This window comes from Haliotis rubra, unplaced genomic scaffold, assembly GCF_003918875.1.
Source record: "Haliotis rubra isolate DU_JTF1 unplaced genomic scaffold, ASM391887v1 Scf835, whole genome shotgun sequence".
In the NCBI taxonomy this organism is placed as follows: Eukaryota; Metazoa; Mollusca; class Gastropoda; order Lepetellida; family Haliotidae; genus Haliotis; species Haliotis rubra.
In genome coordinates, this window is record NW_025767563.1 from 334567 (window position 1) to 356767 (window position 22201).

Consider the following 22201-nt stretch of genomic DNA (forward strand, 5'->3'; position numbering starts at 1 on the left):
TGATCCACGGCTTATCTGGCCAGGACCTGATTACAACCATTTAGCTGGAATATTGATGAGTACGTTAAACAACAGCAGCAGCAACAACAAACAAAACAAAACCAACAAGAGACTGTTGGGTCATACCTCGAATGACCGTCTTTGCCTCTATCACCCGGAGTGCTCAATCACACTTTGATATAGGCTAAAACTGGTTTTGCCTGAAATTGGAGACGCCGGCAGTGTCAGCCAACCTGGTGTCTAGAAGATGATACACAAATAAACCTCATCTAGTGGGCAAGCATTTGAATTTGATTCACAGTGTATGCTGAAATTTTGTATGTTCACAGGAACTGCTTCGGGTCAAGCCTACGGTGACATCCAGCTTGAAATGAGCGAGAACATACGAAAAGAAAGAGGTACTAAGACGTTGATAAAGACACCATATAGCTGTGCGGAGTCGTACAAAATGCACATTGACTTTGTAGGGGTGCATATTTACTCAACACAGCTATGCTTTACCATCTGGTTTGGTCGGAGGCGGCGGGGTAGCCTCGTGATTAAAGCATTCGCATAGGCCTGGATTCGATTTCCACATGGGTTACAATGTGTGGAGTCTATTTTTGGTATCCCCCAATATGATATTGTTGGAATATTGCTAGAAGCGACACAAAACGAAACTTACATCCTCACTCACCCCGGTTTTCATGATATCAGTGAATAGAACCGGTGGCCCAGAGGTCTAAAGATGAGTCCTAATTTACTATAATTATGGTTCCTGGTTCATTGTAATGTAGAGTTCAATAATGCACAACACAGAAACCGCCTGTGCAACAAGGCTTTGGACCGGCAGGTTAGATATGTCCAAGATGTCACCCTCCGCATCTCGACATCCTCTGCATCTCGACACCCTGTAAGGGAATGTGTGTTTCACAAATGATGTTCACAGATGTAGCAATACACGATGGTTTGGAATTCACTTCTCACACTCAGCTGTTGTTGAACTGACTTGAATCACTGTTTATGTGCGCAGACTCTTTGTCAATAACCTTCTCAGTAGAAGCTGTTCTATACTCTTCATGTGGTTTAATGTCCTGTTTGTTAGTGGTGCCTTATCTTCTGTAGCACATGGTCCTGCCCTATCATTGGTACATGATGCTGTTATGAGTGATACATAGCCATGTTTATCAGTGGTTCGTATACCTGTTTGTAAGTGGTACATAGTCTTTGTATCGATGGTACATAGTCCTTTTTATTAGTGGTACATGGTCCTATTTGTCGGTGGTTCGGGATCATGATTATCGGCGGTACATAGTCTATTCTATCAGTGGCACATAGCTATGTGAGTGAGTGATACGTATCCCTGGTAATCAGTGGTTACATGCCTTATACAAGGGGTACCAATTCCTGATTTTTATTATTATTATGCCCAGATAAACATCCAAACATTTGTAATTAATGGCAGCTTTTATTTCCTGCAATCGACTTTTATTGGAAAAATGTATTTACAGTGTATAGAAAGGCATTACAAGATACAAAGCTTATTGACTTTCAATATAGATTTCTAGCTACAAGGTATTATTAAGACAAAAAAGGAATTGGTCAAAATGAAAAATAGTTGATAACAGTTTGTGTTGTTTTTGCAATGATGTAAATGAGAGTGTGTATCATGTGTACTGGGAAGGTCAGGAAACTCAAACCGTTTGGATAAACAAATTTGGCTCAACACTGTTTATCCTCATCCATTGATATTATCTAAAAACATGATTTGGTTTGGTACTCCACATGAAAATGGAACACTAAATCACATCATCATTGCGCAGTGACATATTCACATATGCAGTAAAATATGCTTCCAAATTTACCTTTATATATTAAACTGTAAAATAAATATTCTTTTTGGAAAATCATATATCAACAACTCTCGTTTTGTAAGTTAATGTTACATAGTGTCCTGTGCATCAGCGGTACATGGACCTGTTTAACAATTCTATACACGTCCTGTTTATCAGCGGTACATGGTCCTGTTTAACAGTTCTATATAAGTCCTGTTTATCAGTGGTACATGGTCCTGTTTAACAGTTCTATATAGATCCTGTTTATCAGCGGTACATGGTCCTGTTTAACAGTTCTATATACGTCCTGTTTATCGGCGGTACATGGTCCTGTTTAACAGTTCTATATACGTCCTGTTTATCGGCGGTACATGGTCCTGTTTAACAGTTCTATATACGTCCTGTTTATCAACGGTACATGGACCTGTTTATCAGCGGTACATGGTCCTGTTTAACAGTTCTATATACGTCCTGTTTATCAGCGGTAAATGGACCTGTTTAACAGTTCTATATAAGTCCTGTTTATCAGCGGTACATGGACCTGTTTAACAGTTCTATAAATGTCCTGTTTATCAGCGGTACATGGACCTGTTTAACAGTTCTATAAATGTCCTGTTTATCAGCGGTACATGGACCTGTTTAACAGTTCTATAAATGTCCTGTTTATCAGCAGTACATGGACCTGTTTAACAGTTCTATAAATGTCCTGTTTATCAGCGGTACATGGACTTGTTTAACAGTTCTATAAATGTCCTGTTTATCAGCGGTACATGGTCCTGTTTAACAGTTCTAAATACGTCCTGTTTATCGGCGGTACATGGTCCTGTTTAACAGTTCTATATACGTCCTGTTTATCGGCGGTACATGGTCCTGTTTAACAGTTATATATACGTCCTGTTTATCAACGGTACATGGACCTGTTTATCAGCGGTACATGGTCCTGTTTAACAGTTCTATATACGTCCTGTTTATCAGCGGTACATGGACCTGTTTAACAGTTCTATAAATGTCCTGTTTATCAGCGGTACATGGACCTGTTTAACAGTTCTATAAATGTCCTGTTTATCAGCGGTACATGGTCCTGTTTAACAGTTCTATATAAGTCCTGTTTATCAGCAGTACATGGTCCTGTTTAACAGTTCTATATAAGTCCTGTTTATCAGCGGTACATGGTCCTGTTTAACAGTTCTATATAAGTCCTGTTTATCAGCGGTACATGGACCTGTTTAACAGTTCTATAAATGTCCTGTTTATCAGCAGTACATGGACCTGTTTAACAGTTCTATAAATGTCCTGTTTATCAGCGGTACATGGACCTGTTTAACAGTTCTATAAATGTCATGTTTATCAGCGGTACATGGACCTGTTTAACAGTTCTATATAAGTCCTGTTTATCAGCGGTACATGGACCTGTTTAACAGTTCTATATAAGTCCTGTTTATCAGCAGTACATGGACCTGTTTAACAGTTCTATAAATGTCCTGTTTATCAGCGGTACATGGACCTGTTTAACAGTTCTATATAAGTCCTGTTTATCAGCGGTACATGGACCTGTTTAACATTTCTATATACGTCCTGTTTTTCAGCGGTACATGGTCCTGTTTAACAGTTCTATATACGTCCTGTGTATCGGCGGTACATGGTCCTGTTTAACAGTTCTATATACATGTATATCCGTGCTGTAAAACAACATGTTGTCCTTATCTGTATTTATCCTTTTTTTACCGCAGCAAAAGACAAGAAAGTAAAACCAACCAAAGCACAGAAAGACGACGACGGTAAGTTGGCCTCTGACTTGTAGCTATTACTTTAATAGCATCAGAACTGAGAACAAGCCAGTTATAAAATTCGTTGTTTCAGCTGCACACTAAAGTATTCGAATGAGATGACGGCGGTCAGATAAATTACATCACCGAGCCTGACCACCAGATCCATTTGGGATCCGCAAGCCCCTGTCTCGCAGTTCCCTGAACCACATTAGTTTCTTTACTACCTAGCCCTCCATAGAGCCCTATATGGAGCAAGTCTAGATTTCCTTTGATTATGAATTTCCCATCTCACTTGGGCTCTTTTTGAATTGAAATGGGTTAGTTTAGGGATTCGCATACATTTTAGCGTTAGTTTAGGGATTCGCATGAATTGTTCGGCATCTTTGTAATCCGGAATCACATATTGTGGTTTGAGATAAAATGCTTTAACTTTCACAAAGCTACTGTGAGTCTTCACGATACTACAAATGATATATTAATCATACAATCATAAAGGATGTTAATATGATTAATAAATGGGTTTTTAACATAAATAATAGTTGTTTGTCACATGTTGAAACACCGATGGTTACCCATATGTATGTTACCTATATGTTTCACTGCAACCGAGTTGATAGCCCATATTTAATAACTGAGTTAGAAACCGTATGGTCAAATTGTTATGACTACCTAATCATTTAGGAGTTAAAAACTTAATATATTTGAAAATTACATAAATGTAAAACCGAATTGATACTCTCTAAACGGAAGCAAGCATATGCATGCTTAACACGCCTGGATGGTGGTAGGATATTTCGGATATAAAGGATATTTATTGTGTTTTTTTAAAAGTTGCTTGTTAAGGAAAATTGTATATAATTGTATTTTTCGAGTTTTAATAATTTTATTATTAATAACATTTCCATCAGTCATATTGGTGGCCAAGCTGAAGTAGTACGACAGTGTTGTATGCGTGCGCTGTGAAGCAGTCATAAAATCAGACGAATTTTTCAATCCAATGTGATAGTTCATTCATTTATTTATGTATTGATTCCGGTGTTTGACGTAGTCATCGTAGAGTAAAGGATATCTTTGTTCAATGCCCTGTCAATATATTGTCTTCAAAACATTACTTAAAATTATTTACTTTACAATTTAATGAAATGTATGTGACATCCATGGAAGTCGGCAGGGAGTTAAGTTGTACACACAATGGCGGATTCTGTATCACCATTATCACTGACTTACATCTTTTTTCCTTCGCAGAGCCAACCTATGAAAACACCGTCGTCAGGAACTAGTCGTTTTCATAACTATAGCTACTGATTTCATCACGTGACCTGGGCACATATCTGCATCAATCGTCAGGAACTAGGATAGTGACATCATCACATGACCTGGCCACATATCTGCATCAGCGATTAGTATTTACCATAATGTATGTTAGCATGTGCATGCCTATCTGTTGTTTACCATAGTTGGCCCAATGCCTATTAAACTAGCCCCGTCGGTGCAGTTTGGCTGTACCTAATTGGCTTCTCTCCCGTTATCTTATTGTTTTCATTGATCATGAAATCTGACATATTGATTTCTTGTATGTACTCTATATGATGACTGATTACTCTATATGATGACTCATTACTCTATATGATGACTCATTACTCTATATGATGACTCATTACTCTATATGATGACTCATTACTCTATATGGTGACTCATAACTCTATATGATGACTCATTACTCTATATGATGACACATTACTATATATGATGACACATTACTCTATATGATGACTCATTACTCTATATGATGACACATTACTCTATATGATGACTCATTACTCTATATGATGACTCATTACTCTATATGATGACTCATTACTCTATATGATGACTCATTACTCTATATGATGACTCATCACTCACCTGACGATCGCCAAGAAGTAGTTAAAGACAATTTAACAAGCTCATATCCCATGTAAATGTACAACAATGACCTTATACGTAGCAATTCTTCTTTGTTTTTATCATTTTCAAAAACACACAACGGTGACGACAGTTGTTAAATTTTTACTTAGAAATCACTAGACTTCGCTTTTTATCCTTAGAGGGCAAACCTTTTATCATTTGTAGTATGCTTTGAATGTAGGATATGTACCGTTTCCTAGGCAACGCAAGTGGTAGTCTAGATCACCTTTTTTCTGTACCACAGCGACAATTGGCTCAGTTGTCACATTTCCATCCAGATTTCTATGTACTTAACTGAGAAAGTGTAATCTTAAATATAACCAATGTAGCATTTCGAAACCTTCTAAAAAGCATACTTGTCTCCTGAAAGACAAGAACTCTTTCGTTTAGTTGTCCGCAGTATTTTGTGAAAGTGTATCGCTCTGAAACATGATATCATTTGATGTCTCACTGACAAAAAAACATGGACTTAACATATGTCCAACACAGGTTGGTTGGTAAAGCAAACGTTCAACACAAGAAGCCATGTTCGATTTTCCATAATGGTTTGTCAGGATGTTGGTACACCTGGCAACCTCTCCTTCATTTCATATACTCATATTCTTCCACTTAAATGTCACTCAGTACCCTCGGTCCTGCTTTCCTTCTCCATGATATACGTGTATGACTTGTACCACATGCTGTCATTATGAAGAGGTGAAACCTCTTTAGTGATCCGACTGTTGAGTTAGATTGCATCGCTCTGAAATGTGATGTAACTGATCTCTCTATTGACATGCGCCCCCCCCCCCCAAAAAAATAATAAAGAAAGAAAGAAAGAAAGAAAGAAAGAAAGAAAGAAAGAAAGAAAGAAAGAAAGAAAGAAAGAAAGAAAGAAAGAAATAATATATAAAAAAATATATGAACACGAGGTCTCATACAGGTTGAATGGATGTTAAACCATTCACCATTCTAACAGACATTATTTATCCAATATACTTATATTTCATTTCTCAAACATTATTATTGGATTAAAAAAATATCATTCCTTATAACGTTTGTTTGTTTGTCAACGTTACAATATTTCAGCTACATGGAGGCGGTCAGTAAATAACCGAGTCTGTACCAGACCGTCCAGAGATATAAATCCTGAGCATCGATTATAAATAATTGGAATACGATGACCTGTATCAGTCAAGTCAGCGAGCTGGACCTACCCAATCCCGTCAGTACAGCATGGGTTGCTGAAGACCACCTCTAACCCACATCTGTCAATATATACGATGTCCTGTATCAGTGAGGTCAGCAAGTCGGACCTACCCTATCCCATCAGTAGAAGATGGGTTGCTGAAGACCACCACCAACCCGCATCTGTCAATATATGTCACACCCATCTTTGACACATACCAGTAATATATAGGATGTCCCATTCGTTTACCACACATGCTGTCAATATATACGTTGTCCAACCCATCCTTTGCACATACTATCAATATATAGGATGTCCCATTCCTTTTCCACACACGCTGTCAATATGTACGATGTACCACCCGTCTCCCACATATACCGTCAATATGTACGATGTACCACCATCTTCCACATTTACTGTAATATTGGAGTTACTGTAATATTGGAGTTCGTCAAGAATGTGTCTTGAGTCCCTTCTTGTTCTCCATTTTTATAAACGACTTAGCTGATAGTATTGAATCGTTGTGTTATCCGGGCATACAGTTACATCCGGAATTAACTCAGTTGTTTCTCCTTCTATTAGCTGATGATATCACTCTATTCTCTGACACCATCCATGGGGTACAAAAACGTATTAATGTCCTTGAACAGCATTGCAAGGAATACAAGCTATATGTCAACTTAGATAAATCTAAAATTTTTGTTTTTAGAAATGGTAGCATCCTTACTAAGCTCGAAAGATGGTATCTAGGAGGTCAATTAATTGAGTTCGTTTCTTCATATAGATATTTGGGAATAGTATTTTCACAAACATTGTCATGGCATAAACATTTTGAGAGCTCTATTTTGCAATCTAAAAAGGCTTTGTTCGGTATTTTGAAAAGTTTATCAAAATTCGAGCTCATGAAATGTGATGTCTTCTTCAGAATGTTTGACACTAAAGTAATGGCTATTTTGCTTTATGGTAGCGAAGTATGTTGTCTAGACTGTGATCGTATTTCATCCATTGGAACAGTGCATACCCTAGCTTGTATATACTTACAATGCGTTAAACTATGTACCCCTAGCCACGTTGTACGTGGCGAAGTCGCGAGATACCCTATGTATATTTTTACGTACAAACGCTGTATTATGTATTGGTACAAACTGTTAAATATGCCTTCTATACGTTTCCCTAAGACATGTTACAATTTATTACTGTTAGATGCTTCAAATGGTAAAATTAACTGGACATCGAAAGTAAAAAAATCTATTGTATACAATGGGTTTTGGATTCTATGGGAAAATCAATTTATTCCTAATATAAATATTTTTATTTCTGAATTCATATCCAGAGCCCAAAACACATATTTACAGGAATGACATTACTCGTTGTCTAGTGGCTCAAAAACTGACCTATATTCTCAATTTTAATTTATATTTGGTGTTGAGCCATATCTCCATTGCATAACTATCAAGAAATTTCGTATTGCCTTAGCGAGATGCAGGTGTAGTTCACACCAACTGAATAAAGAAACTGGTAGATATATAAAGAAACCAAAAAACTCAAGATTGTGTGAAATGTGTTCCTCTAATTATGCAGAAAATGAGTACCACTTTTACTGAATTTTACTGTCTATGATGATCTACGTAAACGTTTTATCCCTGTCGATGTTTTCACCCATGCAACCTTGTGTAAATTTAATCGACTGATGAGTAATGCTACTCCTCTTGTTATAGGAAATCTTGCCGTGTTTATCTTCTATGCTATAAATCATCGTCGCTACAGCTTGAAGGCTGCCAATGTATAACGTTGTACCATGGGCCGATGGCCTACATTTACAAAGACTATACTAGGGATATACCGTCAATATATATGATGTTCAAACCATCCTCCACATATACCATCAATTTTAAGATGTACCACCCATCTTCAACATATACCGTCAATATGTACGATGTACCGCCCATCTTCCATATATACCGTGAATGCATACGATGTCCTACCCATCTTCCATATAAACTGTCAATATATATGATGTACCACCCATCTTCCACATATACCATCAACATATATGATGCACCACCCATCTTCCACTTATACCGTGAATACATACGATGTCCTACCCATCTTCCATATAAACTGTCAATATATATGATGTACCACCCATCTTCCACATATACCATCAACATATATGATGCACCACCCATCTTCCACTTATACCGTGAATACATACGATGTCCTACCCATCTTCCACATAAACCACCAATATATATGATGCACCACCCATCTTGCACTTATACCGTGAATACATACGATGTCCTACCGATCTTCCGTATAAACTGTCAATATATATGATGTACCACCCATCTTCCACATATACCGTCATATATATATATATATATATATATATATATATATATATATATTGCATACATAAATAAAAACAGAATGCCTTTTTCTCCAACATGTTTCGTTCTTTACTCTTCAGGGAGATTGTAGTGGTTACAGTATGACGTCATTACATATATATTGTGACGTCATAATAGGGACAACATTCTAGAGTTGGACAAAGTAAAACGAATTTTAAAAGAACACTACTTCATAGACAAGTACAAACCAATGTTAAACCATTGCAAGCTGTGACCTTGTCGCTCTAGAATGTTGTCCTCCTATTATGACGTCACAATATATATGTAATGACGTCATACTGTAAACCGCTACAATCTCCTGAAGAGCAAAGAACGAAACATGTTGGAGAAAAAAAAAGGCATTCTGTTTTTATTTATCTATGCAATATTTATGACTGAACACCTGTACTACTTTGGACATTTTGTGCGTATATATATATATATATATATATACATTTATATATATTATATATATATATATATATATATATATATATATGTTGTTCAACCCATCCTCCACATATAGAGTCAATATATATGATGTAACACCAATCTGCCACATACACCGTCAATAGATATGATGCACCACCCGTCTTCCACTTATACCGTGAATACGTACGATGTCCTACCCATCTTCTACATAAACCGTCAATATATATGATGTACCACCCATCTTGCACATATATTGTCAATACATACGATGTCCTACCCATCTGCCACATATACCGTGAATACATGCGATGTCCTACTCATCTGCCAAGTATACCGTGAATACATACGATGTACCACTCATCTTCCACATACACCTATCTTTGACACATAGTGTCAATATATACGGTGTAGCACCTATCGTCCACATCGTCCGCACATGCTCACTCTTTGCAGATTATCTTGTTAATGAGATACTCAATAACTACCCTCCTCGTGCTCCTCCATTGCCTCTGTTGTTCGAACTGTCACATGCGTGATCTGAAAGCTGGAGCGAAATTCCCTAACCTACTCCTTCCACAAACTGTTCAGTCACACATTTATCTCGGCGTTTGCCTTGGTAGGGAGATAAGGGCAGGCTTGACAAAGACGGTGTTAATGGTACAACTCATGTTCACATCTATCGAGGTGTTTTTTAACAGTTCTGTACAGTGGCAACATACGACCACGCGGGAGACAACAAGCAGATAGGACACAACAAGGAAATGTGTGTTCTGGGTACGAACAGTCCTAGACAAAGATAACTTAGAGACGTCAGTGATGGGACAAATGAAAATCAGTGAAACACCTGAACGAACTAGCAAGCCAGAACGACGTATTATAATGCTGAAAAGAAATTCCTCGATATTCGTAATAAGATAATTAATTACAGGTAATTACTGTTCTGGGTTAACAAAAGAAGTAGTATTTTGCTATCTTCGTTTTTTCGAACCTCAATTAAAAACGTGTTCGTCTTTTAAATAGAAGCGACAAACCCTTTCCACATTTATACATAAGAAATCTCTGCCAAGGGCAGAGTCGATTGTACAATTGTTACCTGATCATCAGCAGATATTTGTTTCAGCAGTATTGCAGGTGTATGATGCTGTGATACCGGATACCTAATTATATACATTCTATTGTGCGCGTGAGGCTCCTATATATAGAAGAAACAGAGAGCGCGAGCCTGCGAGCGATCCAATAAAAATACGAATTGAAGGTTAAAATCGAATTCCTCACCTTACCCCCGGTTTAGGAAACCTAAACTGGGAATTTTAACAGCGTTCGCTGATAGGCGGATAGGTATCCGGTATTCTGTAATCTTACCGATGCTGTTTCTAAACAAATCGGATCTGAACCAGACAAGCCAGTGATTGTCATCATGCGATACGATGACAGATCGTATGTTTATGAATCACTTTGAGGTAGCGATGATGCCAGGTGTTCGCTAAAAGGCTCATCCTGCCCCGCCAGTGGCACCTGTCATAGACATATGCTACGTCTAGTCATTTGTTCACCTGAAATAATTCGGGAACGTATAGTATAAGTCAAATTAGGGAATTGCATCGGACATCATTTTTTGTCATTGATGCATCAAATTTGGAAACTTCCTCCACATTTCTACCATAAAACTTCTTGGAAGCTTTACTGACGCCTTGAATGTTGTAACCTGGAACAAACAACTTTTGAGCAAGAGTGATATGACGCTCTTTGAAATCCTGATAAAAAGAACACGCTCGAATGTATCTTAAAAGTTGTGAATTGTGAACTAATTCTTATGTGCGCTTTATCATTTATGACTTGAAATAGGTGAACGGTGAGAATGTTGTGCTACTTTCGTTCAATATGGCTTCATGGTGATTTCCTTATCTCCATGTGCTTTCCTCGGAGATCCTTTTCGTAATTTCGTTTTCGTCATGAAGTCACGTTCAACAGTCGACCAACCATGTCTTGAAATTAAGTGGTTGTTTCATCCACTTACACCATTGAGACTGTACGTAGCTCCTCAGATTGAAATAGAAAGATTTGACCATCTAGATTAGGTTTTCGTAATATTATAATATTTGTCAACAACTGCCACATTCTTTGCTCTTATTATAAGTCAACAACTGCCACATCCGTTACTTGTAGTTTATGTCAACAACTGCCAAATCCTTTACTTTTATGATATGTGAACAATTACAACATCCTTTACTCTTATTATAAGAGAACAACTGCAACACCATGTACTTTTATTATAATTCAACAACTGCCACACCCTTTACTTTTATTATAATTCAACAACTGCAACATCCTGCAATTTAATTACAAGTGAACAACAACCACATCCTTTAATTTCTTATCAGTCAACAACTGCAACATCCTTTACTTGTTTTTTATGTCAACAACTGCCACACCTTCTACTTTTATGACATGTGAACAACTGCCACATCCTTTACTTTTATTATAAGCGAACAACTGCCACATCATGTACTATACTATAGGTGAACAACTGCCTCATCCTTCACTCTTATTATAAGTCAACAACTGCCATATCCTGTACTTGTATTATAAGCGAACAACTGCCACATCCTTTACTTTTGTTACAAGTGAACAACTGCCACGTCCTTTACTCTTCTTATAGTTAACAACTGCAACATCCCTACTTTTATTATAAGTCACCAACTGCCATATCCTGCACTTTTATTACAAGTGAAGAACTACCAAATCTCTAAATTTATTATAAGTAACCAACTGCCACATCATGTACTATACTATAGGTGAACAACTGCCTCATCCTTCACTCTTATTATAAGTTAACAGCTGTCACATCCTATACTTTCATTACAAGTGAACAACTGTCTCATCCATAACTTTTCTTATTGTGAACAACTGCAACATGCCTACTTTTTTTATATGTCAAAAACTGCCACATCTTGTACTTTTATTACAAGTGAACAACTGCAACATCCTTTAATTTATTATAAGTCAACAACTGCCACATCCTCTACTTTTATGATACGTGAACAACTACCACATCCTTTACTCTTATTATAAGAGAACAACTGCAATACCATGTACTTTTATTATAAGTCAACAACTTCCACATCCTTTATTTTTATTACAAGTCAACAACTGCCACATCCTTTACTTATATTATCAGTCAACAACTGTCACATCCTCTACTTTTATGATATGTGAACAACTACCACATCCTTTAAGTATTATAAGTCAACAACTGCCGCATCCTTTACTTTTATTACAAGTGAACAACTGCCACGTCCTTTACTCTAATTATAAGTAAACAGCTGCCACATCCTGTACGTGTATTACAAGTCAAAAACTGCCACATCCTTTACTTATATTTTACGTGAAGAACTGCCACACTATTAACTGTTATTATAAGACATCAACTGCCTATTCTATTACCTGTATTATGAGTGAACAACTGCAACATCCTTTAATTTATAAGTCAACAACTGCCACACCATGTACTTTTATTATAAGTCAACAACTACCACATCCTTTAATTTATTATAAGTGAACAACTGCCACATGATGTACTTTTATTATAAGTCAACAACTACCACATCCTTTAATTTATTATAAGTCAACAACTGTCACACCATGTACTTTTGTTAAAAGTAAACAACTGCCACATCTTTTACTCTTATTATAAGTGAACAACTGCCACATCTTTTACTCTTATTATAAGTTAACAAATGCCACATCATTTACTTTATTATAAGTGAACAACTGCCACATCATTTACTTTATTATAAGTGAACAACTGCCACATCATTTACTTTATTATAAGTGAACAAATGCCACATCATTTACTTTATTATAAGTGAACAAATGCCACATCATTTACTTTATTATAAGTGAACAAATGCCACATCATTTACTTTATTATAAGTGAACAACTGCCACATCTTTTACTCTTATTATAAGTTAACAACTACCACATCCTTTACTCTTATTATAAGTGAACAAATGCCACATCATTTACTTTATGGCACCCATGAAGGGCCACCTCCTCGTGGTGGGTGCTGGGTAACGCTAAGAGCCCTTCAACCCCCCGTTGTGGACCCGGGGGGATATTTGGTCCACCAACCCGTTTGCCGTGGGTTGCGCCCCTGTGTCGGTGGAGGACGGGAGGCTGGTGGTTGAGGGCACTGGTTCCAGGAACAGTGTTCCTTTGCCCAACACACCACTTCGCCCCTTACTTCACCTAGACGGGTGGTTGAACTGGCCCGGTTCAACCAATCGGCTGGTCACGCCAAGCCCTGTGTGTACTACAATTGTGAATTGTAACACAAAATTTTGGGATTTATGTAATGATATTTTTAAGTCTTGGCCAATTTTTGATCTCATAATTTCAAATACACTATTATATGTATGTTTTTGCCTAGAGTCGTATGCCCAGAAGGCGGTGGCTCATGGGCCAATCTGGTGGAAGAATAAATCTTTTACTTTCTTCTGCTGGAGTATATCATCCGAGTATCCTTGGTGCTGCAAGTTGGAAACCCACTTGTTTTAGCATTGTCTTCATGATACTCCATGGTGGGTGGGGAGCTCGGATGATGAACCCTTAAACACTAACCATGGCTACCGAAACCCTATTACTAAAAAAAAAGAAACGTCCTCTTGACACAGATCCTGAGGTTAATGACCAACGACCGACCACTTCTATTGAATACTGGCCACGTTTTGTAGTGCTTGAGACTGTTGACAAGACTCCTTTAAAACTGAACCCTTTGCTGTTTCAAAAAGGCATACAAGGCATTGCAGGTGATGTCAAACAGGTCAAACGTTTACGGACAGGTTCTCTACTTGTTGAATGCAGTAGAGACATCAGGCAAACAACCTTCTGTCAACTAAATCTTTGTCGGTATTCCTGTATCAGTCTCGGCTCACCGAACGCTTCACACCAGCAAGGGTATTGTGAGAGACCGAGACCGACTGTTTGCTGATATCCTAGAAATTGACATTGCATCAGAGATGAAGGAACAAGGTGTGCTCTACGTGAAACGTTTCACTGTCCGAAAAAACAATGAGATCCAACAAACGAACACCTATTTGTTTTCATTCTCCACTCCAACTGCTCCTACTTCCATAAAGGCTGGTTACTGTCAAATCAAAGTGGATACGTACATTCCGAATCCACTGAGATGTTTCAAGTGCCAGAAATACGGCCATGGTGTAAATACTTGCACATTGTCTGTTGTGTGTGCTCACTGTGGTGAGAAGACACACACGACAGAAGATTGTGCAAGTAATTATAAGAAATGCACAAATTGTTCTGGAGACCATTCCTCTTTCTCTAAAGACTGCCCAATTTGGAAGCTACAGATGGAGATCAATAAGATCAAATTCACTCAAAATATTAGTTTTGCCGAAGCCAAACAGCTTGTCCAAAGATCTGAATTAAAAGAAACGTATGCCTCCAAAACCAGGACTCCATCTGAGGCAACACTTAAAGTAACTACATCATCTTCAAGCTGCCAAAACAAATTTGACTTGGGTGAACACCACTTCCACAGATTTTCTCCACTGCAATATCAATTCAAACAGTAGAATCACTTCCTGACAGGTCCGACAGTCAACCAGAGCCAGATCATGATCATGGTACATCATCTCAGTCTACCACAAGGTCTCAATCGCAAGCTCATGTACATCACACATTACTAAAGGAAGAATAAACCTAAGCCTGATTACTCGAAAAAACAAAGTGGCAGAACCCCAAAAGGGTCTGAAAATAAAATTAACCTTTACAACAAATATGGATCACTTGAGGACATGGACGTGTCCGAAAATGTCCATTCTAGGGCACAAAGCTTGTCGCCCTCCAAAACAGTGCGGGTAGATCCCCAATAAATCCCCAAAAGATAGTTTCTTCGAACAACATCGTACAGTGGAATTGCAGAGGACTACGGCATAATTACAATGAGTTACAGTTATTAGTCCAGGATTGTATGCCGTCAGCATTTTGTCTGCAAGAGACATATTTAAAGCAGACTGATTCTTTTGACCTACGTCATTTCAATGCTTATCATTATTTCTCACCTCCAGGTGACAGGGCCACTGGAGGATCTTCAATCCTAGTCAAACAGAATGTTATCCATAGCCCTAATACGCTTACTTCTAATCTTCAAGCAGAAAGCAGTGCGACTCCACTTTACACGTTGCATTTACATTATGCTCTTTGTATATCTCACCGTCTTCAGTCATTCAGAAGACTGATCTTCAAACTCTGTATGACCAACTCCCTAAACCCTGTATTATTATGGGGGACTTGAATGGCCACAACCTACTCTGGGGTAGCATAACTACAAACGCTAAAGGTAAACAACTGGAGGAGTTTTGTTCAGACAATGATTTGTGTATTTATAATGATGGTTCCAACACGTATCTACACCCTGGTACAGGAACCTATTCTGCTCTCGACTTATCAATCACAAATTCAGAATTACTAAATGAATTTGAATGGTCAGTCCATGATGACCTATGTGGAAGTGACCATTTTCCTACTGTACTGAAACCTGTAAGCCCATCTGATATTACTCCATATTCGAGATGGAACTTTCAAAAGCTAACTGGCCTTTGTACCAAGCTCTGTGTTGTAGCAGACTTAAACCCGAACTCTTTATAGAATGTACTGATCCTATAAAGATTTCTCTGATGAACTAATTAATATTGCTGATGAGTGTATCCCCAAATCCTCTGCAATTCCACACATACGAAACCATGGTTCACCAATGAGTGCAAACAGGCTAGGAAGGCACGGAAGAAAGCTGAGAATTATTTCCGTCGCCATCCTATGGTCCATAATTTGAATAAATTTAAAATTTTAAATGCTAAGGCACGGCGTACCTTCAAGCAAAGTAAACGTCAATCCTGGCGAACTTATGTCTCAAAAATAAATTCACGAACGCCGATATCAAAAGTATGGAATATGATCCAGAAAATAAAAGGTAAGGGTTCTAAATCTAGCATTAAGCATCTGAAAGATGGAGACGAATTATTAACTAGTCAATCTGATATTGCAAATAAACTTGGAGAAACTTTGGCCAAACACTCTTCCTCATCGAATTATTTACCTCAATTCCAAAAATTATAAAACAACAGGAAAAGAAAACTATTAATTTCATTTCAGATAATGGGGAAGATTACAATGAACTATTTTCTATTCATGAGCTTCATACTGCTCTTGATCAAGCTCATGATACGGTTACAGGTGCTGATAACATACATTATCAGCTCCTGAAACACTTACCGGATTCATGCTTAGAAACCCTTTTAAACATTTTTTGATGATATTTGGACTTCTGGACAATTTCCTTCTTCATGGCATGATGCTATTATTGTACCCATCCCTAAACCTGGACGTGATCATACTGATCCTTCGAATTATCGACCAATCTCATTAACTAGCTGCGTTTGCAAGACCATGGAGCGCATGATAAATAATCGACTTGTGTGGTACTTGGAAACTAATAACCTTCTAACAGACATTCAATGTGGTTTCCGTAAAAACAGAAGTACTATCGATCATTTAGTGCGTTTAGAATCCCTTTATTAAAAAATGCCATTATTAAAAAACAACATGCAGTGTCGATCTTTTTTTCGATTTAGAAAAGCATATGACACCACATGGAAACATGGTATTTTTAAGAGATTTACACGATTTTGGATTGAGAGGCCGTTTGCCTCTTTTTATATCACAGTTTTTAACGGACAGGCAATTTCAAGTTCGCGTGGGTTCTACCCTGTCTGATCATTACAATCAGGATCAGGGTGTCCCACAAGGCAGTATTTTATCTGTCACACTCTTTAGTATTAAAATAAATAGTCTGTCAAAGGTTTTAAGTGATTCAATCGATGGATCTCTTTTTGTGGATGATTTTAATATTTCTTGCCGTGGTAAAAACATGCGAACTATTGAGAGACAATTACAAATTTGTCTCAACAAATTTGTCTCAAAACCAAATGCCTGAAGGCACTCGACTTGTTGAAAGTCGTTTCCAGTTCAAAGTGGGGAGGGGACCAAACCACCCTCCTTCATTTGTATAGATCACTGGTCCGATCGAAACTTGATTACGGCTCTATCGTATATGGTGGGGCCTGTAAAAGCAACCTCAAACTACTTGATTCTATCCATCACCAGGGTCTAAGACTTTGTCTTGGGTCTTTCAGAACCTCTCCCATTGACAGTCTCTACGTTGAGGCCGATGAGCCATCTTTAAAACTTCGCCGTATCAAATTGTCCCTACAATATATCACACAAAAGTTATATTCTAATGAATCCAATCCTGCTCACAGTTGCGTTTTAATCCTCTTTATGAGGACTTGTATAATAAAAACCTTCACTTGTTCCACCTCTTGGGATAAGAATCCAACAATATATTTCTGCTGCTGGCATTGAGTTGGAGAATATATCTCCTTCCCGTCTTCTTTCTTCTCCTCCTTGGCAATTAGTGAGGCCTCAAGTTGACCTAACACTGACAAAGTTTAAAAATCCGAAACTAACGAATTACAGTATAAACAAGAATATAATCAATTAAAGAATAACTATAATACATACAAATCCTTATTTACAGATGGGTCCAAGGATGGTGGCGTAGTGGCATGTGCCACTGTCATTGATCCAGAACAATATCTTCTAGAATACCTGATAACAGCTCTATATTTACAGCAGAAGCAAACGCCATCTTAACAGCTCTTAAATATATTCAAAGACATCCCAAAACATAAACAATATATAATATTTTCTGACTCTCTTTCTTGCCTTCAGGCGATTAAAAATCTCTTGCAAACATCCACTTTTAATTGAAATAATCGAATTATATAATGATCTTGCTACTGGCCAATGCGACATCGTCTTTTGTTGGTTACCCAGCCACGTTGGCATTTCTGGGAACATTAATGGCTGATCTTGCTGCTAAGGCAGCACTCAACAAATCTGTGACACCACTTCTTATTCCATATTCTGATTATAAAGCCAGCATTAGAACATACATCCGCGATCTAATGCAGAAGAAGTGGGACACCCAAGTAGGTATTAATAAATTACATGCAATAAACCCTACATTGGTTACACCTACTTGGGTTGTCAGTCCAGATTTGAAGAGGTCACATATGCGACGATGTCGCATTGGCCACACAAGATATACTCATGAATATTTACTGAAAGGCGAAGATCCTCCGTTTTGTATCCCTTTGCGATGAAAGAATCACGGTCAAGCATGTCTTGCTTGACTGTGTTGAATTCTCCATCATAAGGGATAAATATTTTAATGTTAAAACTGTTTGGGATCTTTTTAACACTGTTCATGTTCATTTAATTCTCGGTTTTTTAAAAGAAATTGATTTGATCACTGATTTTTGATTAATATGCTCTGTAAGTAGATGTATTTTAATGATTGGTAGTTTAGATTGTTAACTTAGATTGTTAGTGGCTCTGCCCTCAAAGGGGGTTGACGTAGCGTAAAATTATTGTCCTCCTGAGAGGGTACGTAAGTCCCAAACATTTCAAGTCAGTTTAAGTGTACCAGGTTTTTAATCGTAGTATATTTGTGTTTTTAATGTATGGCTAAATCTCAGCATCAACGCCAATGGCTGAAGGGATGGTGTAAATCCAGCTAGGGTCCATGCAGGTAGCAAAAGTAATGTAAGTCCCCATGGGCGTTAGTATGGTGATCTACGTTCAGTTGTTGGCGCTCTATAGCCCGTATTTTGTATTGTATTGTCTTCTTTAATTGGAATATTTTAACTTTGCGCTAGTTTTATATTTATAACTGTGATTCTCTAGTCTTTTTACTGTCCATCGTCGACAGGTTTTAATCTTTAAAATGTTTCTACTTTTCATTGTATGGCTTGTTTTCGTCACGATATGGCTGCAATATTGCCGATGTGACGTTAAATCTTAACTCACTCACTCACTCACTCACTCATTTACTTTATTATAAGTGAACAACTGCCACATCATTTACTTTATTATAAGTGAACAAATGCCACATCATTTACTTTATTATAAGTGAACAAATGCCACATCATTTACTTTATTATAAGTGAACAAATGCCACATCATTTACTTTATTATAAGTGAACAACTGCCACATCTTTTACTCTTATTATAAGTTAACAACTACCACATCCTTTACTCTTATTATAAGTGAACAAATGCCACATCATTTACTTTATTATAAGTGAACAACTGCCACATCATTTACTTTATTATAAGTGAACAAATGCCACATCATTTACTTTATTATAAGTGAACAACTGCCACATCTTTTACTCTTATTATAAGTTAACAACTGCCACATGATTTACTTTATTATAAGTTAACAACTACCACACCATGTACTCTTATTATAAGTTAACAACTACCACATCATTTACTTTTATTATAAGTGAACAAATGCCACATCCTTTACTTTTATTATAAGTCAACAACTGCCACAACCTTTACTTTTATTATACGTAAACAGCTGCCACATCCTTTAATTCATTATAAGTCAGAAGTGCCACACCATTTACTTTTATTATAAGTAAACTTCTGTCACATCCTTTACTTTTATTATAAGGCAACAACTGCCACACCATGTATTTTATTTTAAGTCAACAACTACCACATCCTTTAATTTATTAAAAGTGAACAACTGCCACATCCTTTACTCTTATTATCAGTCAACAATTGCCAATCCTTCACTTTTATTATAAGGCAAGAACTGCAACATCCTTTACTTTTATTAGAAGTAAAGAACTGCCACATTCTTTACTTGTATTATAAGTCAACAACTGCAACATCCTTTAATTTATTATAAGTCAGAAGTGCCACACCATGTACTTTTATTATAAGTAAACACCTGCCACATCCTTTACTTTTATCATAAAGCAACAACTGCCACATCCTTTACTTCATTATAACCAAACAACTGCCTCTTGTTTTACTTGCATTATAAGTCAACAACTATAAAATCCTTTGCTTTAATTTTAAGCCAACAAATGCAACTTCCTTTACTTTTATTATAAGTCAACAACTGCCTCATCTTTTACTTGCATTATAAGTCAACAACTATAACATCCTTTGCTTTAATTTTAAGCGAACAAATGCCACTTCCTTTACTTTTATTATAAGTCAACAACTGCCACAGCCTTTACGTTTTATAAGTCAACAACTGCCACATCTTTTACATTTATTATTAGTCAACAACTATAACATCCTTTCCTTATATTATAAGTCAACAATTTCCGCATCCTTTACTTTTATTTTAAGTCAACAACTGCCACTTCCTTTTCTGTTATTATAAGTTAACAACTGCCAGATCCTTTACTTTATTATGGTCCACAACTACCTCACCCTTTACTCTTATTATAAGTGAACAATTGTCACATCCTTTACTTTTATTATGAGTAAACATATGCCACATCATGTACTTTATTATACGTGATCAACAACTCCATCTTTACTTATATTATAAGTCAACAACTGCCACGTCCTTTACTTCATTATAAGTGAACAACTGCCACGCCCTTTACTTTTATTACACGTCAACAACTGCCACACCCTTTACCTTTATTATGAGTCAACAACTGCCACATCCTTTCCTTATATTATAAGTCAACAATTTCGGCACCCATGAAAGGCCACCTCCTCGTGGTGGGTGCTGGGTCACGCTAAGCGCCTTTCAACCCCCCGTTGTGGACCCGGGGGGCATATTTTGGTCCACCAACCCGTTTGCCGTGGGTTGCGCCCCTGTGTCGGTGGAGGACGGGAGGCTGGTGGTTGAGGGCACTGGTTCCAGGAACAGTGTTCCTTTGCCCAACACACCACTTCGCCCCTTACTTCACCTAGACGGGTGGTTGAATGGGCCCGGTTCAACCAATCGGCTGGTCATGCCAAGCCCTGTGCATTCTATTTTCTATTGCACAAATTTGATTTATTTAAATGATCCTGTTTTGGGCTTTGGAAAACAAAAACATTTCACAAATTTTGAATTGACTTTAAATGAGAACGATTGTTCCTTTTTTGCCTAGAGTCGTATGCCCAGAAGGCGGTGGCTCATGGGCCAATTCAGTGGAATAATTAAACTTTTAGTTTTTCTGCTGGAGTATATCATCCGAGTATCCTTGGTGCTGCAAGTCGGATATCCACTTGTTTTTAGCATTGTCTTTATGATACTCCATGGCGGGTGGGGAGCTCGGATGATGAACCTTCTACGCTTACTATGGACTACCAAAACCCCCAAAAACGAAACAAACGTCAATTGGACAGTGATGATGATGACCAACGACCGTCTACCTCAATTGAATATTGGCCACGATTTTTAGTTCTCGAAACTCTTGACAAATCCCCCTTTAAAATTAAACCCTTTTGCAGTGTCAAAGGGTGTACATGGTATTGCAGGTGAGGTCCGCAATATCAAACGATTACGCTCAGGCTCTTTGCTCATCGAATGCAGCAGGAAAACGCAATCAACAAATTTGATGTCAACTCAGCTGTTTGTTGGAATACCGGTTTCGGTATCTCCACATAGAACTTTGAACACAAGCAAAGGAATCGTCAGAGACCGGGATCAACTATTTGCAGATATGAGTGAATTGGACATCGTCTCTGAAATGAAAGAACAAGGAGTGACATTTGTGAAACGATTCACA

General features: G+C 37.5%; 2 long non-coding RNA genes across 2 annotated transcripts; one reads left to right on the plus strand and one right to left on the minus strand.

The window, feature by feature from the left end:
- The first annotated feature begins 340 nt into the window (after positions 1–340).
- LOC124262391 lies at positions 341–5028 on the plus strand. The gene is made up of 3 exons (XR_006894573.1): positions 341–398; positions 3545–3592; positions 4829–5028. It is a non-coding gene; the product is annotated as an uncharacterized LOC124262391 (long non-coding RNA).
- Positions 1824–18304, minus strand: LOC124262392. Its single transcript, XR_006894574.1, has 4 exons — positions 18295–18304; positions 9957–9963; positions 7841–7843; positions 1824–1900 (listed from the first exon to the last, which is right to left on the minus strand). It is a non-coding gene; the product is annotated as an uncharacterized LOC124262392 (long non-coding RNA).
- Between the last annotated feature and the right edge of the window lie 3897 nt (positions 18305–22201).